At 39.9% G+C, this 26,153-nt stretch overlaps 1 long non-coding RNA gene across 1 annotated transcript in view; it reads right to left on the bottom strand.

Moving 5' to 3' along the window:
* LOC141949007 (uncharacterized) overlaps positions 1 to 26,153 on the bottom strand; it is a 34,544-nt gene that overhangs the window by 1,913 nt on the left and 6,478 nt on the right. The window contains exon 2 of the long non-coding RNA XR_012630624.1: positions 21,508 to 21,654. This is a non-coding gene — a long non-coding RNA (uncharacterized LOC141949007). The remainder of the gene's footprint in view (positions 1 to 21,507; positions 21,655 to 26,153) is intronic.

A 26,153-nucleotide genomic window follows, 5' to 3' on the forward strand; every position in this document is an offset into this window, starting at 1 on the left:
TGGAATGTAAACTGTACTGTGCACTATCATAAAAACTATTGCTTTGGTAAATCATCTTCCAGGATGCAGGATTTTCTTTTTGTACATGTAGATAAGGAACAAGATTCCGGGGAATCCTAAACCAAGGGTTTTGTTTATTTGTTTGCAGTATATTGAAGGGGGAAGATGCACTGTTTCTGCTATGATTTTACAGCTTACAGTATGATTTTACAAGTACCCCAAAGTGCTCTGTTACCTGGCTATGGTATTTATACACTAGTGCAACAGTACAGTGAAGTCTCAACAAAAAACAGACCCTGTTCGATGCCTACACAAACACATAACCAGAGATAGGTCCTGACCCCAGACAATCTAAAGCATCTGCCAACCTAAGGGCAGTATTTTAAAGAGATTTGGCATTCATTTGCCATTTTCCTTCCATCTTTGAAAATAAGAAATAGGAAAATGTAAGGCTGGTGAAAGGAAGGCTAATTTGCCTGGCTTGCTTCTTGTGGGTTTTACTGAATTATCCTGCTGCCCTTTAGTCATGTTTTGGTATTAATTTAGCTGTAGGTTTAAGTTATGCCAAAGGCAGGAAGGATATGAATTTTAATTAGGCACCCATCTCCCACTGAATTCTCCTAGGCTTCTTTGAAAATCCAGACCCTAGAGCTGTCATGTATGTGTGCGTGCTTGTTTCTGGGCATGTTGTATATATTTGTGCATACACAAATCTACATAAATAAATAAAGTGACATGATCAGATTTTCAAAGGCATTCAATCTCAAGAAGCATCCCTGTTGTTCTCAACAAGAGTTGGTGCATGCTGAGCTCTTCTGAAAAAACAGCCCAGATCTCTAACTCCAGGGAACAGTGAACTTTATACAGCTGAGGCCTGAGACGAACGTACACGATTTCTGATCACAATTAAGTTTTAATTGCTTTCAAAGATCCTGATCTGGGGATGGGCAAAACAATGCCCCTTTCTAAATGGTTGGCTTTTCAGTTTAAACCTACTTCTCCTAGGCGGGTGACAACGTTAGGCGTCCTGCCAGCTTGAGTCTGGAGGGCTCCGATGAACAGCACACAGGCTGTGACAGGCGGGAGGAGTGGAAGCATTCAGAAAGCCTGATGTAGATTTTCTATTAAGTTAAAATGGGGTGAAAAAGAAATAAAGTTAAACAAACACCAGAAGTGCATGTTAAAATGTAAATGCAAGCTGTATTTATTTAAAGGGCTGTTATGATTGCTTAATTACAGTTCTTTAAAAAAAAATCCCTGGCTTTTTTCCTCTAAACAGCTTGTTTTATGTGCACAGCTAGAAAGCCAAGCAAGGTTCATCTTGGGGATGACGGACCTACAATGGTCAGCGTTTTCAAAGCTGGTACCTATTCAGGATCTAAGACTATTCCCAGTTTTGATTAAATTTTCTGAACTACTCAAACCATTTTTAATTACTCATACAAGTAACAAATAAGAGGACTCTAGTATATGAATATGAAGGAGTGAAGGCTCCTAGATGTACTTCTGAGAGCACTTCTCATGGCTAGAGTCAGTCTCTCTGTGGTTTTGAAGGGCAGAATTACTATAAAAAGAAAACAGAAACACAGAGTTGCAAAACCACAAAATCTGACAAAGGCAGAAACTGAAATGATATCCACCTCCCTTAAAAAAAAAACCAAAAACAAACAAAAAGGCTGGACTCCATGAGCAAGAATTCAGTAAGGGGAAAAGAACTGGTTGGGGCAAAAAAGCATCCATGAATTGTAGATGAAAGAACTGCACCCAAGAAGCTAAGCAGCCACTGGAGTCTGACAGTCATGAGTGACTCACTAACATGCTAAAACGGATGTTGGAACTTGTCTTTCGACTAACAAATCCCTCACCCCCAAGCAAACTCCTTCTGTAGCAACACCACCTTCAGCTCAAGCCCTTGCCTACAACCAGCGTCCTTCTCTTGCCTCCCATACTAAGAAGAGAGCCTGAGGTCACCACCACCATAGCTCAGCAACTGCAGAGGAACAGTGTATCGAGAAAATATCACACAGAACTGTGGAGCATCCCAGAGTGTGGGCAACTTTGTTTTAGAAGGGGTCACACGTATGCAAGTCAAAAGGATCCTTCTATATCCTTATTTTCAGTGTGAGCAGTTTATGGAGCAATACCTTGAAAGTACTTTTAAATAAGCAGAAAACTGCAGGTACAGTGTCAACTGTCTACTGAATAAATGCATAAAGCCCTCTAAATCAAAAGCTGCATAATCAAAGTACTACTGATCTATTTTTAAAAATGGATAATTTTCTCACATTTTAAACCAATGGCACTTAAAAGAGATAACATATAATAGAGTGCAACGTTTTCCAAACTACTGCAATTTTTAAGGTGTTCCTAACACAGATCTATTGACTGATTTACACTAATTACTCAAAAAAGATGCTCCAGGGCAAATCACAGACTCTCAGTCAATTTACAAAGGAGGTCATCCAGTAATTGACAAGGTGTGCACCTCCTTCTGAATAGCTGGCAGACTGAAAAGAAAATAAATACTGAACTCAGAGAAAATACATCGAAAATGTGGTTAAGCTAACACAGAGTTCTCATCATATTGTTAATTGTTACTGTTAACGCATAATTTCTCTCTTTTTCATCATCCTGCAAAGGAAAAAGGCCCAACCAGTATAAATATTAAATCTGCACAACAATTAGTCCTAAAGTGCTAATTTGTATATTTCCTTGAAAAATATTTTTCCTATTTCTGTGAACACTTAGCACTGATGACAAGACAGGTAGCAAGGCAGATAACTTCACAGGAGCACCACACATCTAAGGGGAGCACACAGCGTCATCCTTCGCATTTTGTGATTCATGAGAGACTTTCTGTAATATACACAAGCAATTCAGTGCCACAACAAATCTTTGCTGGTATCTGATGTGATGTGCAGCAAGCTGAGATTATTCATTTGGAAAGGAGATGGAACAATTAACAGCCCATGGTGACAGGGTCACAACAGAGTCCAGATGTTCATAAATGCATCTGAATAAAATCTACATTTCCAGGGGAAAAAAAAACAGGTAACCATTTACACTGCTGTCACATGCCCGTCGAAATCATCAGGACAACAATATGGCCCAATGGGTTTTGGAAGGAGGCTGCAGACAAATTCAGCCACCAGGCTGGTTGTCAGCAATGGCTGGGCAAATCTGTATGCAGGCTCTCATACTGGTCACCAAGCTTCCTGATTTACTATCTGTAACTACACGTTAGAAAGTCACATGAACAGGTGGGACAGAAGGGTTGACAGCCTAGTAGTCTTTTCCACATTCCTGCAATATGATAGAATATATATACAATCAAAAACCAATTTGCATTAGCATCAATGGTGAAAAATAGGATGCCAGCATTGTCTACCACAACAGCTGTTCGGCATCTGAATGAAATACTGTATCCAGTATTCACCCATCTCATAACATCCTTTTTGTAAGTCTCAGAGGTCACCTAAACACATTTATTGACTTCATTATTTTTATATAGGGAGAAAAAATTGATGGTGCTTCAGAGCTGAGCAAATAACTCACAATAAAATCTTTATTCAATATATTTCATCTTTTTTTTTTTACTGTTCCTGCAACACAGTGAAATTCTTACATTTAACCATTACCTAAAATCACTATCCGAGAATTTTTGCAGTATTTTTTTTTTATGCTACAAGATGTTCTTGGAAAGTTCAGAGTGAATGTTTACCATTAAAACTGTGTTTGTTATTTAGATAAACCATGCAGTACTGTTTCTGTTCTCCAATTGACTTATATAATTTATAGTAAAGTGTGACTTGTGAATTTTACTGGTAAGTGTACATGACAAATCCATGAACAGTTGGTTAGAGTGGCTCAGATTCTAGGACTTGTCAATAATTAATTTCATGGGGAGTAAAATTAAAAGGCAATTTGAAAGGATCACATCCCAAGTGTCCTATCCAGAAGAAACAGAGACCAGAAAATGTGATAGCAATGCACAAATCAGAGGTTGATTAGTTGTACATATTCTAAATGAAACTCCCTGTGGCATTTTACATGAGAGCCTGGATGTATTTGGTTGCCTTTTTTTTTTTTTTTTATTTTTACAAAAAATATTTAATTCCACTGAGCACCCATTTCACTCATTTCCTGAGTGGGAGACAGCCAAATCCCAGCCTCTTGGCAAAAATCTAGTGATACCTTAGCTGATGAACTTACAGAAGGAGACACTATAAATAATGTTCCTGAAACAGACACTTTTTGCATGGAAAGTGCAGCCCATGATGTGCTCAGGTAAGGTTTATTAATATGAATCCAGATGAACCCTGGATCATTCAGTGATATATCGATTCCTTCTGACAGAGATGGGTACCGATTTCACAATATGCAGTTCTGAAAAGTTGATTTGCTTCAGCAAGCTCCTCTTTGGATCTTACTTTGGAGGCAGGCTAAGGAATTGAGACAACCTCAAGTACAGCTATGCATTTTTTAGAGTGCTCTTAGGGATGAGACTCTTCAAACTGAATGAGGTCTGAAGTCTGTTTGAGAAAGCTTGACCCATCCTTATTAAAACAAATGAACCAACAAGTCAAGCACATAGCTCATTATGACCGTAAAAATAATTCAAAGCAAGCCCCTCACTGGCTCAACACAAAGGGACAGCTCATTCGTTGTGCAGGGTACAAGTAGGAACAAGCACAGACGCAAACTGTATTGGGGACATGATGATGCAGAGCTGTGTACGTATGGACAAGTTTCATTCTTTAACTGCACACAGGGGATCATTTGGATGTCTCCTGAAAAGAATTTAAGACACAAGCTCTGCACAAAAATGCCTCTTCTATGATGAGTAGACAAGATGCAACAATTTGTAAGGCCCTAAATGATAAGCCAAGTTTTTTCCAAATGTCCTCTGAATTTTCATGCATTTCTGACTACAGTAATTTTGTATAATTAGTCCAGGAAATCTAAGTAAAGAATTGCTTGATTTCTGCAATTGCCAGAAATACACCACAGGAAAGAGAAGCCTTGATATTATGGCATGAGAATGACACAAAGGGGTACCATGTTCTCATGATGATGGGCTCCTCTTTAATCTGTACCCAACAGTGAGCAACTCAGTAAACTACAGTGAAGTTCCCAAACCTCTCTTCATTAATACCCAAATACAGGTCTAGCTCTATTGCTATCTCATATAGACCCTGCTGCCATGGCATTTTTATGACATGTTTTGTAAAATACAGGGTTCAAAAACTGCTGAAAGCGATAATAACCATTTCATGTAGTCTGCACACACTATATGAGGAATGGTAGAGAGAAACTCTGAGACAGCTGTCTGAGTTCCACGTTCCAAAATATTTGTATCACTGATATAAAGGTATACGACACTGTCAATCTTACTTTCTTTACAGTCCTATACACCTCTTAAAACTGCAAGTGATTTTCCAGATGATCGCTTGGCATAAGTTTGACCGAGATGCCCACACACTGACACCCAAGTTCCTGTTTTGGCAGATACTGTTCATGCAAAAGAACAAAATTAATTTGTCCCTCTAATGAGCTCCTCTTGATCTGACCCATGTGACATAAATGGTACCATTTTCATGTCTAGCACTCACACGCTTTCAGTCTCTCAGTTGCCCAGTCAGTGGGACTGGTCCCTTTGTGGGCAATCTCAAAAGAACTAAGCAGCTGAGGGAAATGACTAAAGTGAAGCACATGGAATATTTTCCTTTCTACCTGGTGAGTCTTTCAGGGAGATTTCAGGGATGACACACGGGAAAACCGAGGTTAAAATCCCTACCCCCTTGAAATCAATGGGACTTTTGCCATTGACTTCAGGGGAACCAGGATTTCCTTCTAAGACACTTTGAGAAAGATTGCAGCCAGTCTTGTTCAGTAGCATTAACCAGTGTATCGCCACTGGCTGCTGCTGCTTTACACCAGTTGAGAATCTGATCCTCTGTATTGCAGAGAGGACAGATTCATCCTGCTATAAATCTGTGTTGTTACTCCCCAGCCTGAGCCTGTGCTGCGGATAAATAGAGGGCTTTAATCCCCAGCACTCTCAATCCAATACCTTCCACCACTGCCAAATTCACGTTTTGTTTTGTTTCTTTAATATGAGCTTACAGAAGAACGAAACTGATAAACTTCCTCCTGCTCAGATTGCAGGAGCACAAGAAAATATAACAAGTTAAATGAAACATTAGGAGAAATAGAAAGCACTTTAGAAAACATGCACTGCCTCTTTAACATTTCAAATTTTTCTTTTAACATAAAATTACAGCATAATATAAGACAGGAATCCAGCAAGATGCTTTATCACAATACTTGGGCAACTTTAACTCATCTCAAGTGTTATTATAAGAAACAGAATTTACTGGTATGGACTTATATTCAATAGCACTCCTTCCCTGTTTAATGAAATGTCATTATTCCAATACAAATCCTTTCATTCTGCAACCCGCTCCCCCCTTCATCTCACTATATTTCATTTCCTGCAGTTACGTGATATTATTGCCTTTTTTTTCCACAGCTATTGATTTAGGTGTATATGGTTATTACAATGCAAAATAAAACAGTTCCCCCATCCATTCTACCTTGTACCGTTGAACATTAACTTAATTTGTTTCAAATCTGCATTTGATTTGGCAAGGAAACCATTTATCTTTATGAAGAAAGCCCTCATAAAGTAGGGACTTCAGGAGATCACTGCTTTAAAAATTTAATAGCCTTGTGTCTTATACACTAGAAAAATGAATTAAACCTTCAAATATTATATGTCTCAATGTAACCTTTTTGCATTTCATACTATGTTTAATTTATTATATCCCAGGAAAAAAATTAGATAAAACCTCACTAGATTTAGGGTGGTAGTTGGTTCTCAGTTTTGTTTTGACTTGGGTTGGGTACTTTACATTCTGGGATTAAAAGTCTATCAATGTGGTGTTAGCAGTTGGATGTAGCTGATGTTGTTAGGCCAGAGTTCATAGTTACATATCTAATTTTCTTGGTTTGGTTCTCAGCCCTGATGAGAATCATTAAGTTCTGAAGCCACCACCAAAGTTGACCTTCCAACCTGTACATAGCATGCAATATCTTTATGGATGATTTCTGTGGCACGAGCAAAGGACAAGCTTTCAGAGTCTAAAGCAATCACAAATCAAAATAATTTATGTATTCTCACTAGAGACAGAATATTTGGATTGCAATGTAGTATATGATGCCTTCTGCATGACTGGTGAACAAATGAGGTAGGAAGCAAAAATATCCATGACTGTAATGGAAAAGTTCTGGTATAGAGAAATAGTCGCTGTATGACTAGGCTGATGAACAACATCAGCAACCAAGGGAAAATAATCAAATGGTTTTGCTGTGGTGAGAACTGCTTTAGGTATTTATGTCCCTTATTTCTTGGGAAAAACTAATATTTCACATTGCTGCATTAATATAGTCATTCTGGGCATCTTCAAAAGAGTGGCTTTCCTTCCTTCAGCTTGTTTTTCTACCCTTACCAACAAGAGCTGTGCTAATTTCACTGATTCATTAATAATTCACATTTGCATCAGCACTGAAGACACCAAAATCAATTGCAGTGAGAAACCTAAATACCCTTCAGGACCTGGGCTGAAGGCCCCAGATCACTGGCCATCTCTGCAGTGCCAGAGTTAAGATGAAGGTCTCCTGAACACACAGACCTGCTGACCACTTACACTGAAACCTCTGAGGCACACCTCCAGTAACTCTCGACTCTAATCCTCTGAACTCCAGCATACGAATTTGATCATACACTAGCACAGTTCCTCCCACACTCCACTTCTGTGTGTATTTAGAATTTACCCAGGATCTTGAACCTTGAACACAGGAGTCCAGACGGCAGCAATCCTATTCCCCATTCTTTGCTCCCAACTGTTCTGCCTGCTCCTACACCTCTTCTGTGCCCCTTGGTCAGCACAACCTTAGCCCAAAAAACCAAAAAAAATCAACTTTCTGAGGTTGATTCCTAGGAAGGTCAGCTTCACAAACACAGCCTACAGGAAGAATAGACATGAGGCAGTTCATATGGCTTGGTCTGACTGAGTATGACATGAAGTTTAAGCCTAAATTAGCAAACCAGAAGCACATCAAGAGGCTCTCTCAAGTCAGGAAGTAGATGTCAGTGAAACTGTGAGTAAAAATTAGACCACTTACTCAGATGAGGAGTTATAAAGGTAAATACCCAACTTCAGGCAGGTTGACCTTAGTAAACTGAGATGAAAGACACAATCTCAGCATGGCACACAAAATATAAATGTTGTATTGTTTCTCTGTGGCAGTGTTACCTAATTAATTGGTTTTATGTTAGGAGTCAGTAGTGAAAAAATCATAATCAAAAGATACCTAGAACAAGGAAAGAGCTTCAAACAGAGAGGCATCATGAAAGAACCGAAGAAAACTTAAGCAGAAGAAAAAAGCATCTCAAAGGACTCCTTAAAGAGGACAAGCAAGTGAAGGGAAGGGGGCAATAAAACAGCTAGAAGTTGTGTAAGTAGGGAAAGGAGGAAGCTCATAATGTTCAAATCTAAAATAAATTCACCATCAAAACAACTTCAATCAGCCTGCATCACTGTATTACTGAGCTATATTCTTTGGTACACCTAAGTTTTATTGATTTTACAACAATAAAGCAAACAGTGGACACCAGAAATACATTGGATAGGTCTCATTACAAATATCCCTGTCTGTATCTTAGAACATTCTTAAGCTGCATTTATCAAGCAACCTGGAAAGCGCTGATATAGTGTACACATATTAGAGACATGACTGTATTTGCCTGTTTCTTCCCAGTAGGTAAAAATGGGCTGTTTTCATTGGATGATCTCCAGAAGTGAAATCAGAGCACAGCATTGTGATTACTCAGCTCATACGATGAATTCCCAGTTTCAGTAAGAATAAGTAACATTCTAATTTAGAGTTGATATTTGACACTGTATAAGAGGGGAGGGGTCTGCTTTCCATTTTCTCCTTAGACAACAGGGGTAAACTGCAAAACTCCCTGCTAAAATGTATGATCTTTGGAGAATGCTAATTGACCTACTAAAGTTGGCTTATTTTATTCAGTGAAATTTGCTTATCACAGGCCTCTAGGTGCTTTACATAAACAGTATAAACGAAAATAATGAATAGACCAAATACCTAAGTGACAATGGGGAGCACATCAATAGCTGTCTGCCCAACAGAATATGGCTCAAAAGAAACTGTATTATGGCATCTGATCATCTCAGAAGAGGGAACTTTCCCCCCTTCTGAGGTTTGTTTTATTTCCAAGCACAGGGGGATTTGTTAGTTTGAGGCAGATCAGGTATATCCACCCCTCGCAGACTGCAGAGCACAGCAGTTCTGTGGCTATGAGTACATGCAGACTTGATGCCATCCTGTGGGTGTGGAAAGTGGATATACAGGGAGGGCAGGCGATCCCGATGAGAAGGGTACACACTCCCACTGCCAGGGCAGACTTCTCCAGGACAGTGGCTGGTCCGAGACTACAAACAGAGCAAAGCTGTTGAGCTCAGAGGCACTGTTCTTTTGATTCCCTACAGTCACACAGGATGAGGACAGGCACACCAGCAGCAGAAGTTATCTCTGATTTTTATGCATTTTCCAAAGTAGAGGATTTATCTCAAGATAAGTTAACCAGAATTTTTATTTTTATTTTTTTTTTTTTGCTAATTTTGTGCATTAAGTCTGGGGAGATTTGTGAACAGGATGAAGCAAGCACATCGTCTTCTCATGGAAAGGCTCATCCAGCAGCAATATTCTCTCTAGGTCAACCAAGTCAGAAAATAAACCGCATATGTAGGAACATGGGCAGGATCTGAGAGTAAACCAGTCATCCGATGTGAGTCACAATAATGCTTGAGGGATATAAATTATGAAACTGCAAATTTAATATTGAAATAACCAGACTAGGCTCATGCTAGCTAGCTAACAAAACAAAGTTCAGTGTAGTTTCATTCACCTGGCTGTTCAGGAAGCTTCACTGCTCACTCTGAACTTGCCAGATCTAGGCTGCTAGTGAGCTGGAGTCTCAGGTGGGTCTACAGCCCACTTGTCCCATGAGAGCAGTTTTGAAATACCAACTGCCCTTCCTGGTGTGAGGGGCAGGGGACAGACCTCCATTTCAGAAAGCAGGATCCAAGGCATGACCAAACAGGCACTGCCTGTCGGACACTTGTGTCCTGCTGACAACAGCCCTTGCAGTGTAGTGCTCAAACTGGGACAGCAGATTGTCAGCTGTGACTAGTACATGTCATTCACTACATTCACCATTCTCAGAACTATGCAACAAAGTTGTCTTCAGTGTATTTGCTGACTCCATGGTCTGTGAAAGCAAAGCAGACAGTAATACCTGTTCTTTATAGATTTCATACCACTTAGGAGCAAGTACATGGAGTCAGAGATTCCTCCTCTTCACAGATTTAAAAGTTTGGATGGGAAGAAGCCTCATTCAATCTTCTGCTAATACAATGTGAAACACTCTTCACAGCTGTAATTTCCTGTAGCATCTAAAACGTTTCCTGTTAATATTTTCCATGTTGTTGCTGTTTTTATGAAAAAAATCCCCTAAATATTAACATTTTCAGATGGCAAAATGGAGAAAGCTAACATAACTCTTAGAGACACAGCATACAAATCCAGAAATAGATCTAAAGCCAGATTTCTCAGCACTCCCTAAATTCTGTCACGGGGAACAGACCAAAACTCCAGTCCAACCTTCTGCTTTTCCTCACCCAGTGCTCAGATGTCGCAATTTGACCTCGATTCTAGCCAGAAGACAAGCCTCATTTCTGTAGTGAACACAGATTGTGCACCTTCATTTTCTCATTGTATCCATACTAATTCCTCTGTTGCCTCCTCCTCCCATTGCCATGGCAAATAATAATCCTACCATTGCTTATAATGCTTGGAGGAGAAAGTTTAGGCTCTTTCTCTGGGAGGAAAAAGATATTTAGTAACTATTATAAAGATAGTTGCTCTGTGCTCTTGCTATTGAAAGTTTTAAGCTCAATGGGAGGCTTGAGAGACAGGGAACAATAAACACAATAAAGCTACAAAGTAGCCAAAACAAAACTAAACAAAAAACCCCTGGGTTTTAGACCTATAGTGGCTCTCCGCTACTCTCACAAATTCCATTTTAAAAGATTTAATGACTGCCCATATTGTGAGCAGCTAAAGGATGAGGGACATCTACAAAGAAGGTCAGAACTTTATTGCCCCAAGAAAACTAGAAAATGCCTTACCCTTGTAGACAGCAGCAACATACCCAGTAAACAACTTCTATTATTTTGCTGTTTCTTTGTCCGTGCTGCCTGGAGGGCAGAACCAGCTTTGTATGAGTATTTGTTTGGCTACCCTGGCTGCCCAGCCTAATTACTCAGCAAAAAACAGTGGGTTGATTCCTGGTAACTGTAACTCAGCGACTGCCAGCCCCTGTCAGTGAAGCTAGGTGTATTTATACCAGTCGAGTTCCGTCTGTCTGTCTGTCTCATCATCTGGCACAAGGCTACAGGATTTATGCAGCATCTCCTCTCTAGCTAAGCAAGAAAAATATCAAACTGGACACATTTGCAAGACTGTGCAATTAGTTGCTGAATTGGGTGGGCAGATTAACATTTGTTCATGTATTTACCTACTCATGAACAAATTTTCAGTAATGATCTCTACAGCTGTGGCCATAATTTGTGTATTCCGAGACCATGAATACTGGCAATCAAATGTCTTGTGTGTGCCCACAAATCTGGGAAAGATCTAACACAGGATCAAGGCATGCCTTTGGAGAGCTTTCTTGTTCTGGCTGGGTACTCACTTATTCCACTGGAGAAAACATTGGTTGATTCTTGATAACCACAGTAGAGGAAAGCAAGCAGACCAGACTGAAGATACAAATGCACCTCTAATTTCAGAATAACTCGCTGCAAATTGGCCTAGTTTGTGTCTTATATGAACAGTGAAAAATACTTACTCCTCCCAGACAGTATTAGGGATCTACCACGGACGCTGTTCAGCTGAAGGTTATATACAGCTTTTGAAGATCTTTGCAAACTTTCTGGTTGAAATTAAAAGCAAAACTACATGTATTGTTTCAAATAAGAAACTTTTTTTCACTGAGAATATGCATATGATTTCAGCTTTGTCATAAATCAGTCTGTAAAACTTCTAGCCAGGCTTTTGTTGAAAAGCAAAAAGAATGCTTACTACTGTGGCCATCTTGTGCCAGAAATACAGTGGCTGGCAAAGCCCTGCTTTAACAGGAACAACTCGTGACCCGATAGGTCACTCTGAACGGCACCATCCTGTACATACAGAGTCAATTAAATCAATGAGGTTGTGTGTGGGATAGAAGTGAGTCTGAGAGTCCATCTCATAACAAGGGACTCTTTATTTGTCCACCTTTTTTCCGTAAACAGCTGCAGGTGTTTCTGCTCGTCTAACACACAGCAAAGCAGAGGGCCCAAGGCTATTTGTAGATCAGTCCCGTAGAGTGCCATTACTGGGGTTTTCATATCTGTGATCACACACCCATACCTTGCCATTTATATCTCTTTATATTTTGATTATTTAGATGCAAATCCACAGCATACAACAAATTCTCCCTCTCTCAAAATGCAATCGATTTTAAAAGCATGCGAGCAAAAAACTGAGTGCTCAGAGTCTTTGCAAGTGTCCATGACATGAAAGACTTTAAGTGACTGTAAGCTATTTTCCTTGCTGTCAAGCTGCCAGATGATTTTCCTGCCATTAGCACATGCCTATACAGGCCAAACTAATCCTTGCCTTTTTGGACATATGTGAGGAAATAAATGTAATTACAAGCAAGATGTAATCACAATTGCTTTACTATTAAAGCTGCTGTATGCTCTCACGGTTTAGTTAACAATACGTGCAGAAGAGTAGAATTGCTTGATGTTCTCAGAAAAGGGGAAAAGAGGGAAAAAGATAAATATGGCCTCTTTCATTTATATCTGTGAAAACACAACATTTAAATGCAGAATTTGACTTTCCAAATATCACACCAAAAACCTTTTAACAAAAACAGCAGGGAGAAAAAGCTCTTTAAACCATGATATTCCATGAAGGATTATGAAAATAGAGGTCATTGCAAGAAAGAGAATTGCAAATACAACTTGAAAAGCTTCTCACATTTGTAAATACATCGAGGAGAATTTATTCCTCTCCGGTTTTGCTACCAAAGGATATTTACAGGTTCCCAGGGAAAAAGGAAGAAAAAAAAATGACATCAAATTTGATATACTCTGTGTGGTGCAACATGCTGATGTGTAGTAGTAACACTCAACTGAGCTTCAAAGGAAATGAGTTTTCTAGGCTGGAGTTACACATTATGGGCCTGATCCTGACAACACATGGAGCATTTCCTGAGAGCTTTTGTGTGCCCTCAGCTCTCAATGAATTCAGACAGCTTTTGATTTCTTTTGGTGCTGGATTATGATCAGAAGTAATGAGACAAAAATGTAGTGTGCTTCAAAGCAAGAGCTGAAGCTCGTCTTCTTACAGAGCCTATCACGCTGGGGCCCCCATCCTTCGTTAGGGCTCCGGAGTGATAAAATAATAACAATTACGATCCTAATAACAAAGTGAATCTTGGTTTGTCTGTTCAGACAGTCCCAGACTCTGCACAACGATGTACCTTAGCAGCACAAGAACAAAATGCATTTGGGCTACTTGCATAGGTGCTCTGACATATCGCTGACACAGAAGTGGCTGAATACGTTCCCAAGCCTTTGACTGACAGGAGGTTTCAGTGTCCTGGATCAGTGAGGTTTGTTTTTCAGCAAACCCCAAGTACCAACAGCCTTAAAATTATACTTCTTGAACACATAGATTATCTTATTTCCAGGCAACTAAATCCACTGCCATGTGCAGATGAGGTGCAGGCAGCCCCTTCAAACTGGAGCCACAGGAGGTGCTGATTTGTGACAGACACAGCTAGGAGGTCGCATTTTCCATCCACTACTGATGAATGACTCCCACAAACTTCAGAACCTTAGTTCAGGTGGTATATGCACTCTCAGATGACCAAGGCATAAAACTCCTACTGATTTGAAATAGATATTTCTACACTTGCACCATGAAAATAAACTGGAATAAAGTGATGTACACCAGAGCCAGCCTTCCCTGCCCAAACTTTTGGTGAATCCAAATACTGGAGAAGACCTCTCTGAAGTCTGTGACACAGTACAGGTGATAGCTCTCCACACTGAAAAAACAGTCCAAACCCTGCTCACCTCTGCAAAAGGCCACATTTAGGTCTGCCATTGCTGCTCAGACTATACAGTTTTGCTTGAACTTGGCAGTTACTTTAGAGCTGCAAGGTGAAACTCTGATGACTGAAATCAATGGCAAAGCTCTCACTACTTTTAGCAGAACTAGGATTTCACCTTATGATTTCCTTCTGTACGAAAAAAATCAAGCAGAGACGGAGCTCAACTTCTCACTGCCCAGACATCTGATACCAATAATACTTTTTTACTCTGTCCAAAACTATATTTAAATTGCATTTCTGGCAAGTTTTGAGATGTGTGATATAGATCTCCTGCTATCACATCAGATGTAGTTTCCTTCAGAACTGTTGAACCAGATGTAAAATGTGAGAGATGTAAAAAGTAAAATAAAAACCCTGCTCAGAGTAAAGTGTTTCTGGCATGTGGCTATTATATATGGGGGTTTTAGATGTATATCTCCACTCCAGCCACTTAAGAAGGTACACAGTACCATAACTCTATTGGAGCTGATTAGTGCCAGCTACTTGTGATCAGTAGGAATTTAAAAACCAAGGGCTGCCAAACACTAACAATTTATAAACTGTATGCCAGCAATGTGCTGCAACCGAATATTCTGTAGTGCACTTAATTTCAAAGTAGAGCCATATTTAGAACACGGGGGGGGGGGGGAGAAACTAATATATCACGTCAGTATTTGATTTTCAGCACTTAGAACTACACATGTTCTGTTTCTTACTGACAAAGAGAACCAGAGGCACAGAGTGAAAGGAATTCTTGCGAGGATGTCAAGCCTTTGCACAGACAACAGGTACAGTTGTAAAGTAATTCTCCCTTTTCAAGCATAAAATTGTCTCTTACAAATCTCAGTTGCAAATGTGTGTAGGTATAGATTTGAGTTACAAATGAAGAGCGGTGAACAAATACTTTGGCAGCAAAGGTGAGTCAAAGTACGGTGACATGGAGGAAGAAACAGCTGCACTCACGGCACATTAGCATCCTGATTGTATCCCACTCCCCACAGACTGAATGATCACTTGCATGACATTCAACACTATCTGAGGAGCAAAGGAATTTAACCAATTGCCTGTTCTTAAAAGAGAAGGGCAATGATTCTCCTGTCACTAGTTTTATCTCTTTGCGACCCCTTTTTAGTCCAAGGAAATCACTCCTGATTTATCGTACTGAGAGGAGAATTAGTCTGAGGCTATTTCATCATAAGAACACAAGTCCTCCAAAAAGCAGGGCTTCCTGTCTCCCAGGGACTCAAATTTGTCCCTCCCTGGTGATTATGTGTCTATTAATGTCCCAAAGACACTACGCTGCATAGTGCCTTCAGTTAGCTACTACAGCTTGGACCACTCTAAAAATGAATATAATTGTGTCCTGTGACCAAACCAAGAGAAAAAGAAGGAAAAAAAAAAAGCTATAAAGCCAGTTCATCCAATCATCAGGAATCAAAAAAGGCTTCTCAGGAAAAAATCTGATGAGTCAAAAATTCTGCCTGATCCCAGGAGAAAGGAGATGGCTTTGTTGTACGCAGCACCCTGACACTAGCTCAGAGATGCAGAGATGGACACTACTGACAAATGGGCACAAAGAATTGAATCTGCTGTAAAGTAAAGAAGGCTCCTTCTATCATTCCTGTCCATGAAAGATACCCAAGGGATCTATCTTGGTTTTTTTTTTTACTATGAACAAAAGACTTCCACAGCTTATCAAGTCAAAAAGCCTCACTGAATTGAACTGATTTAGAAGTGGAGCTAAAAAAAATTCACCCATAATCCTTGTAGTTAGTGTCTATCTACACAGTGTTTTCTGTAAGTACCTAAATCCCCTTAAGTAAACACAATATACTGAAAACTCTATGCTTAGCCAAGCTCCTTCACTGGTATGAGCAACACTGAGGAGTTCAAGGAAGCAAAAATGCAAATCAGATCTTTGACAACTCGGCTCCCTGATGCAAGACACAGGGCACAGGAACCAAATGAAGAGCCCCAGCATGACTGGAGAGCAAAGAATGTGATAATTCCCGTCCTTGCTGACTTCTGGCAAGTGCTGCTTGGATATTTTAATATCACTGTAATTTGTAATTGTTCAAATTGATGACATCCCAGTTAATGGAGCTATAAAAATTTACATGAGCTGAGGCTCAAGGCTCAAAGGCATGTCTGTAGGATGGAGTGCAGGGATTTGGGCAAGGGGAGTTAAAGTGGCCTCCATGCTTGATACAGGCAAACTTAAATCGGGCCATTTTGATAAAGGTCTGAGAATGCTCAGGGAATGACTTTGATAGCGCAAACAGTCAGGAATCTTTCACACAGGCACTGGCAGGGTAACTTCAAACCCTTTCCACTCTATATTGCACACAGCTAACATGGGAATCCCCGAAAAAATGTTTGGAGCACCTCGCCCTAGTGCATCCAGCTGTGAGGCAGCGTGCTGAAAACAAAGCGATATCTATCATTATTCATAACCAGGAGTATTGCGCATTCTTTGGAAAGCACACATCATCCTTTGTACTCAGCAAGTCGCGATACACCCTGGTTTACCCGAAGGGCCTTAGCAGAAGCTGTGGAGTTAGAAACATACTTGTGATGACAAACGTAGAGATTTCTCAATAGGTATTTTAATTTGGGATCCTGCACTGAATTACCACACCCCACTCCTGCAAACACAATCTTAGACATGGCAAATATTTGGAAATATATGGAAATCCAGATGTTCTCTCATACAGTACTGGAAAAGATCACTATAGACTATGTTCAGTAGATGCCAGGTATGATCTTTCACATACATTTTTAGAGAAATGCTGTAATTTAAAAAAAAATGAAATTGATTCTAATGGTAAGTGACATTTTAGTTCAGTCACAATTACAATCAACCAGACTTACTCTTCGCATTAGTAGCAGGATATGATCCTTAAGTTCATACAGGGTTAAGTTTGTCATCCTCAGAGATTTCTTAATGACCCTTGTTATCTAAACCCCAATTCAGACTGGTGGCTGTGTATTACATTTTCAATGCACATCCTCAGATGTATTAGGACACGAAGTGAACCTGACAGGGAAAAGAATATCTCCTTTCTCCTCTGAAATGCCCCAGGAGGGTTTTCTGCAGGTGACCTCCTCAGACCTTGGCTCTACATTAGAGTTATTGTCCTGAGAGAAGATTCAGTTAAAACACCCAATTCATTTCATATAGTGCTCTTGAGTTTATTCTTGGTGGCAGCTAACTTGCAAAATTTTATTATGGGTTCTTCTTTGGTTTGCTTGATGGAAAACAATTATTCTATCATCAGGTCTAAATTATATACCTTGGTGGACCACACAATTTTGTTTCCATTACTATTTTCAGATAAAATGCTAATTTCTGCTTAAAAAGAAGTTCAAAATATCCTTCCTAACATGATATTATCAATATATTAATTTAGACCTCGCACTTCTAAATGGCTGTGTTCAAATAGGTCTGATATCCTAAAATCAGCCTTATGACTTCTGAATACAACCTGTTGACTAAAATGATAATAACACAACAACAACAATAATGATGATGATGATGTAGCAGCATGCTGGTGTCTCTTACAAGAGCAGAGCTCCCTGTCATAGGCAATACACAAATGCTTTGTAGGAGTTCATCTATGCTTGAAACTGCTTATACTATCATCAGACAGAAAGACATAGTGCAGAAGAGTCCTACCCTAGTAAGTGAAGTTGAAGCACAGAAAAATACCCATCTTCTGCACAAATAAACATGCTATCTCTGAAGCGGATGCATCTCCACAGCCTTGCACTGACACCAGCTCACACCCCAGAAGGAGCAGGGACCTGTGGGTGCAGCAGTGCCCCTGCTTTATAAGCTCTGCTTTCTGAAGAGGCTGATACAGCCACCCTGCTTCCTGAGCCAGCCTATCTAGAAGTAATCAGGTATCTCTGCACTTAATGACAGAGGGTAAGTGTACCCCACATAACTCAAGAGGGTTTGAGAAGGGCTATGCTGCCACCTAGAACCAAGACTACTAAATCCCAGCTGAGAAGAGCAGCTCTAAGTCTGTTCAGGTGTGGGGCTTCTTAGTCAGTAGAATTTTCTCAACAGTAGCTCTGGCATTTACTTGGAGAAAAATGTCAATGACAGCAGAGCTAAGCCCATACAATTTATTTACATGCATGTTTTCAGATGATTGTAGAGTGTACCTGACCTTGAAATAGATTGCTCTACAGGGACTGTGGCAGGGAGGTATTCTTACACTACAATAAAATTTTCAATGCTGTGACCCTATCCTAGTTTCATGACATCACCCTTACGCCTGCTCTGGAGTGACAACCCACCAGCTGAGGCAGGAAGCTAAAGCCACCCTCTCTCTCCCCTGAATGCTGTGTGTTCTCTAATCTAAGAGAAGGTAAAGTGGATAATGAATGTACCTGAAGTCTTTTAAAACTTCACCAGGACTAGAGAAAAGAACCCAACCATCTACAAACTGCCGCAGGTGCAGTCCCTCAGAACCAAAGGTATTTTCAGAAATGGACAAGCTTGAGTTGGATGGGCCTATTTTCTGGAAAAAATCAAGCATTTCAGGCATTATGTGTCTCTTGTTCTTACAGACACATGCATTAGAAGTCTGACACACATTCAAAAACAATGAAAACTTCCCACTGATTTCACTAGGCTTCAGGTAAGGATGGTCTGTGCTTACAGGAGGTTGACCCCGAAATATTTGTATCAAGCCTTTTCTTTTAAGTCCCTGGGCAACAGGCATTTAAATTGAGGTTTACCTCTTACCCCACAAATTTGTTGTTTCCAAGTTGCTGTTTCTAGTAGAATTTTCTCTTGCAAAACAATCTGCCATCTACTGAAAAATTCACAGATATTTATAGAGTCATTATTCATATATTTGTAATATATCAAGTGAAAAATCCAAGCCACTAGAAATATTATGCAGTTTCTTCAGTGCGCTGTACAGTCAGATTGCTCTGATGAGATGGCAGATGCAACCTAGGAAATTAAAGTAAAGCTAGTACTGTGGATTTGTATTTAGAATCTGGTTGAAAGCACAAGGAGCATTTGAAGCAGCTTTGTGCAAAGCCCATTCACAGGGATGAATCTTGTTTTGTAACTAATATCATGGTGGGGCTGAAGTCTGCTGAAAAAACCCAGGTCTCCCAGAGGAAAATGTATGGAACATGATTTTATTTCAGGCTTAATAGAAAGTCCTAGGAAATCATTCAGTGTATTTTTTCATGCTTGCATATACACTTGAACATCAATTTGGAGGCATGCAGAATTATATGATCCCATGGAAATTAACATGGTAATGAATATTAACATGATAATTAATAATACACTTAAATGTGTGTCATGCAGTTGAGTGAGCCAAGAATGAACCAAATGTATTGTACCAACTAACCCCCCACAGTTACAAGACAGAAATGAACAGCATTTTGTAATTATACACAGTGACATATTTTCTCATATCTACTGCCAAAAAAAATATCACTTTTTGGAATTAAAAGAGAGAGCAGCAAATAGAAACAGCTATGTCATCAGTAATTGCAAACATGTTTTCAGCTCCAGCTTCTGATAACTATCCAAAGACGTTCTTTTAATTGGTAAAATTGACAACTGTCCAAAAGTAAAGGGCCATGTTCACTCCTAGCAAGTCAGATAAAGAAATCAGAGTGCCAGAGGAGTACCTAGAAAGTTTTGCAAGGAGATGGGAATTAACAAATAAGCAGCACAACCAAAAATTAAACAGTGGTGCTTGTAAAGGGGTTTTTTAGATATTACAGGATTCTATTAACTTTGCCCCACAGGGCCAGATCAAGTCACCCATGAGAGATGGACAACAGGTTGACTTACTGTATTTAAAATATAACTACCTCTCACAGGAACACTAGGAGGACTGCTTAAGACAAGTCTTCTCAACACAGGAGCTCTCTAGCTTGCAATAAAACAAGCTGGTGAAATCCAAACCAACTTTCCAGCTGATACAGAGTCAGAGAACTTGGTTCCAGAGCTCTACAACTAAAAGATGCTTTTGTAGGGCATTATTCTTGGATGCAGGTGAGATCTCTGGGAGAAGTTGATGATCCCATACACAAACCCCCACCCTGCTCACAGATGAAGTGGCTTATGTAAAAGGTCTATAAAATGATCCAAAGGCAGGCAGAGGGAGACTCTGCCAGATCTCTGCAGCCAAAAAGACGTTTCACCAGCCTGATCATGTTTGAACATTAATCCTTACTTAACAAGGATTATTGCTTGATAACATCACAGGCAAGCAGGAAAGTAAGGTCCCTACTCTGAAGTTTCTTATCTAAAGAAATTTTGTCTTTCAAGTATCATACTATACCCATGTTAAACAATGAAGCCAGAAGAAGCCCACAGATTCTGGTCCTCATGGACTGAAAAGGAATTAGGACACTGAATGCCTCTAATATTCTGAGTCTATGGAATCCAGAATCCCAAAATATCTGCAGGTCATAGATGACATGCAGGTAATGAAAAAAAACTTCAGTGATAATAGCCTTAGTGCAAAATTCCAGCTGGAGCTGACCTAGGAGATTTCTCAGCAAGAGAAATGTCTCTTTATTCACCTGGCTGAACAACCAGGTACTAAAAGCCTATACGAGCTACAAATCTCTGTCCATTTACCACACAGGTATATTCCATACATCCCATATCAACATTTTGCCATTTGCTACTGATGGTTGTGGAAGACTTATGTTGCAAGTGACTTTACATGCCCTGACCTTTAAGTTCAAAGACATCTTCATATTCTCTCTCCCTTGAAATCAGCATTTCTCCTTATAATTAGCTGTCTTCTGTCTACTGGCAGTGTTTAAGCTATTAAAAATACTATATTCAAAGAATGATTAATAAAGCTTGTTGGGGCCCAAGAGTTGCCATGGAGATAGCTTTGTGTACATTTTAAAGTATGCGTAAATATGTATTTGGACAGTTGTTAAAAACATGTATAATCTTTCCCAAACACCACAGCTTTTTCCAAACAGCATAGTTTGATGGCATAATGCACATTTAAAGATTTTTTAATAGTCTGTTTTATTTATAGTTATTTACTCAATAGAGTACATGAAGCTTTCAAAACCTTTGTGGGCTATGTGTGAAGTAAGTAGGCATTCACCCAGTTTTTTTAAAAACGTGTCATTTACACAGTGGATTGATCTGTAGAGGACATTACAATTAGACACTGCACTCAGAAAAAATAAAATATTACCTGGGAAGAGTTACCATGATACTTCTACACCCACAGGGGACAACTCTGCTTTCAGGATGCCAGTGTAAATCCAAAGCATGTCCATTAAACCAATGCTCTTATGCTGGTTTTTCCTTCTTGGTAAGTGGCAGCATAATTCAACTCTTTCTGAAACACATGGAAAATTACAGAGGAGGCAGAGCCCACTGTTAGTAAGAATTTCCGATAATTCAGTTGAAAATACAGTATGTACAAACATTTAGTAAAGGCTCTCAGAAAGTCCTGTTCCTCTTCATTTTGGCTGGCCTCTTTCATGTAAAACTTGAACTGAAAACTCCTTCAAGTTTTACAATATGCTCAATTCAAACATGGTAATACATGTTGGTAAAGAAAGAACTTGATGAGTAGCACACCACAAGTTCTTCAAGCATAAATTATTTTGAGACATGCTTCCCACTGAGTAGATCAGTCACAAAAATCTGGTTTCTATTTCAGTATTGTCACTGCTCTGTTGGTAGTATCCTGGTCATCTCTTAACATCACACCTCAGTTTTTTCCCCCTGCAAAGTCCTTTACAATTTGTTTTGAGATACAACGGTGCAACGAGTTCTCTAACTATAAATGGTTACAATTGGTTTTGGTGTTGTTACTGTTGTTAAGCAAAGTTTCTTTAAATGCTCAAGCTACTCTTACGTCTTGTGCAGAAACTACCACAATAGTATCCCAGATACTATTTCATCACCAACAAAACTGGAAAATATTCAGAGCACTTAAGAGATTTGCAGAGACTCAAACCTAAGAGTGTGAAGTGCATCAAACAATTTACCACAGGCCTATCTATAAATCACAGATATCAAATTCAACTTTGAATGCGAGAAGGGAAAAAGTGAGAGATATGAAATTCATATACTGTAATTAAATGGAAAACACATGCAAACTGTAGCAGAAAAATAATAGAAACATGAATCGTGTATATTGCATCTGTCTGTTATTATGGTAGGAGTGGCAATGATTAGTAGAAGTAGGGTTGCAAAACGATTTCTTATATAATATCACTTCCTGTGCCCATAGGGTAACTGTAATAAAGACAACTCACCCTTAGGCAAGGGCAAAGGCAGAAACCACAGTCCTTTCTGCTGGGAAAGAGAAGCACCCAGTTGTGCAGAAGCCTTGCCAGCCAAAGGAGGTGCCGACTTCTCATCCTTTGAAGGTACCAGCAACCAGTCTTGGAGCTGGCATACTTATTTGAGAGAAAGATACCACTGCCAGGGACCTACAGCCTAGATTATCCTAGCCAACAAGGATCTGCTTCAGAATCATCCTGCACAAGGGAGGAATGATAAGAATGCTCTAAAAGGCTTAAAATGTTGACTTTTGTGGACAGTACTATGCAAATTCAACGGTGCATAAATGTGAACTTTTACATATACACTTAGACTGGGAACTTGCCATCACACACACATGAATGGCCCCGCTGAGCACAGCGAGAATATTCCCATGCTCAGCATTATTCATGAGCGTTGTGCCGTGCCTTTTTACGTATCAAATATAAAACACCTCCGTTAACATACAGACATGGGTGTCTGTCGGGGTCCTAGAACATACATGACTTCAACAGGTAGCAGTCAGCCATTAATATATAATGGTGATGGGCTGTGCTTTTGCTTTAAGAGTTTAACCCTGAGGTCTTCCAGAGGCAGAACTTAACACATTGCCTAAGACCACAAGATAAACCAGTGGCAAGCTTGAGCTAGCAATCTGGGTGGAGGATCTCCCCCCTCCACCCAAGCCTGACTCACTGCAGCTCCCTGCAGTCGAAATATGAAGGGGCAAGATCTCTGTTGGTGGTTGATGCAAGCAATCAGTTTGGCTGCCTTTGGGAAGTGCTGAAATAGGAGATCTTAGTGGGGACACTGAAGTTGGCAGCACTGAAGTTCCACATCATGTCTTCTGTCCACCAGAAACTAGGGTGGGATGTAGTAGATTTGACTGATGCTCTCTGTGCAGCTGCACTGACTCCCAAACAGTGCAAGGGAGAGGAAGCTAAACTGGCTTAAAACATCTCTCCTTCCTCCTGATTCCAAGAGCTGCATCACTCAGGTACGTCACTGCAATGCCCAGCTATTGCACATGTGTCCAGTCCCTACATATACGCTGCTATGAGCCCTGCTGCATTAACTTAACTAACATAAACCCTCCTGGATTCTTTATGTGCTGTGATGGGTTTGGAAAAGGTGAAGGGAAGAGGGTATTTTTCTGCAAACAGAATTTTTCATAAGAGGTGTAGTCACCTTTTGCTATTACAAATACAAGAGCAATAACAATATATACAGGCCTGAGCAATAATGGAGATTCTGGCAGATATTTTTTCCCTGTCATAAGCACACTGGGCCTAAGGCAAGGTTTTCCTCTATTTAATAAAGAAAATGGAAAGGTAGGGAGAAAAATAAAATTAAAAAAACCTGCATTGCCTCTCAAATTACACAAACTGCTAAATATTTAGGGCATTCTTTCCCACAAACATTTCAAATAGATGAGAAAGAAGTTTGTCTTCCTGACAGTTCACATCCTCTTGTGGGCCAGACTCATTCCTCTGGAAGCTCACTGAAGTCAATGATACAGCAGCAGGGATGACAGATGAAGCTCCACATTTTAGTGGTACCTATCTACCATTCATACAAATCACCTCAAGATTAAGATGCAAGTGAAGACGCTAAAGGTTCAGGTTGAGGAGACAACTAAGACAGCAGAAACAGTCTAAAATCTGTGGCAAATGTGTGTGTTTAATTCCACTCTCAGTCTCTTGGCTAGAAGGGAAGGGCTTGAACGATGTAACAGTAACTAACATTATTTTTCAATATCTGCTTAGCATGACATGTATTCTTCCTGTTTGGTGTTTTTTACCCCCCCCCCCCCCCCCCCCAGTTGTAGTGAATTTCCATCATGTACTCTCATTGCATGGCTGGTTATCTTCATCGTAAAGAACAAAGTGACAAGTGCTTACAAGTGACTAGTAATGGGTCACCCTGCAAACAGCTCCTAGTTTCACAAATCATCAGTTCAAAATACTTAACTTCTTTCAAAACACCAAGAAAACTTCTCTGGCCTTTTAAACTGGAAACAGCAAATCTGATTGCAGTCACAGGCCTCAACCGATCTGAGTTTATTAGCAATTGAATTAGAATTCACCTCAAGTCCAAATGAAAATCAGTGAACAGTCATTAGATCGAGGAAAAATGAAAGCAAAGAAGACAAGAAGCCATAGCTGTAATCATCCATCCAAAATTAACTTATCAGCTATCAAGCAAGTAACTGCTACGTTAAAAGCTTTTTCACGTTAGGCCACTTGTTCTTCATAATAATTAAAATACAATGCTTTAATAAAACAACTTCATTTATATTCTGATAGTCAAGCTGGCACTTAACTTGATTTGGGGCTGTTCTCAATTAAGAACTGTTTATGGTCTCCAAAATCCCTTCTTGGATGCTTCTGAGGTTCTGCACCAGAAAGAGGAGGGGAAACTGGCAAATCATAATAGAGATGTGAGAACTGTGCTGGGGGAAAAAAAAGCAAAAACCCCCTGGAATCTGGATTCTGAACTCAACCAAAGCCAAGCTGCACTGAAATGTAAAAGCTTGGCCAACTTCCTAAATTCTAGTATCATGATTTTCATTTACAGTACTTATTTTGCAGCACGTATTAATTTCACATTGGGTAAAACACTATTTTTGAGACAAATTTTCAATTTGCAAGGTTTTCACCTGCCATTTCCCAGTCCTATCTACCACACCGAACAGTCCACATCCAACCCAGTGGGAGCTGGATCCCCAAGTCACACAGCTGCCCTTTGACAACCCTATCTCCTCTGACAGCATTTTCACAGACATATTAGTACAGTGAGGATGAGCACGTTCTGTGTCACGCTGGCCTCCCATCACCCAATTTGTGTCTGCAGCTGGAGGCTGCCTCGATGTCTAACAACGTCGCTGAAGCAGAGCAGCGGGCAGTACACACCCTCTTATATCACCCTCCTCTGACTGCTTTGCAACAGGGAAAAGGTGAGGACATGACAAAGCAGCAGCAACTGTTCTTCCTTACTTCAAAAGACAATACCATGCCACTAATAATCCTTCACACTTAAGTTTCTGCTAGCTTTATAAACAGTAATTAAAGATGCCTTCTGGGGTACATGCAAAGGAAACATAATTTTCATTCTCCACAAGGACCACATTTTCTTTAGTGACTTTTCATTAAAGGAGCCAACCTTGAGCACAAAAGGCTTAATTTTGAGGGGGACAAGCAGCTACAGGTCATATTGTATAACCTTCTAACAGTGTCTGCTAACATCACCTAAAAGTTAAAATCTGGTATTTTCAGCAGAAAGCCTTCATTTCAGAAACTTTCTTCATACTGCTAATCAGTAATTTTGAAAGAGGGGCAAGATTCATACAGCAAAGCATTGTGAAATCTGTTAATCATTTTTACATATACATATGAAGAAAACCCCTTGCTTAATCCCCCGACATCTCATTGAGTAAACCTGCCAGGGATGAACTAAACCAGCATTCTCAGATTCACTATGTGGGCTGTTCATCTGCTTGTGCTTCTGCTCTTATTTTTAATCTTTGAACTGGCCAAAGCTTTTACCACTCACCATTTACCTTCT

This window comes from Strix uralensis, chromosome 12 (genome assembly GCF_047716275.1).
Source record: "Strix uralensis isolate ZFMK-TIS-50842 chromosome 12, bStrUra1, whole genome shotgun sequence".
In the NCBI taxonomy this organism is placed as follows: Eukaryota; Metazoa; Chordata; class Aves; order Strigiformes; family Strigidae; genus Strix; species Strix uralensis.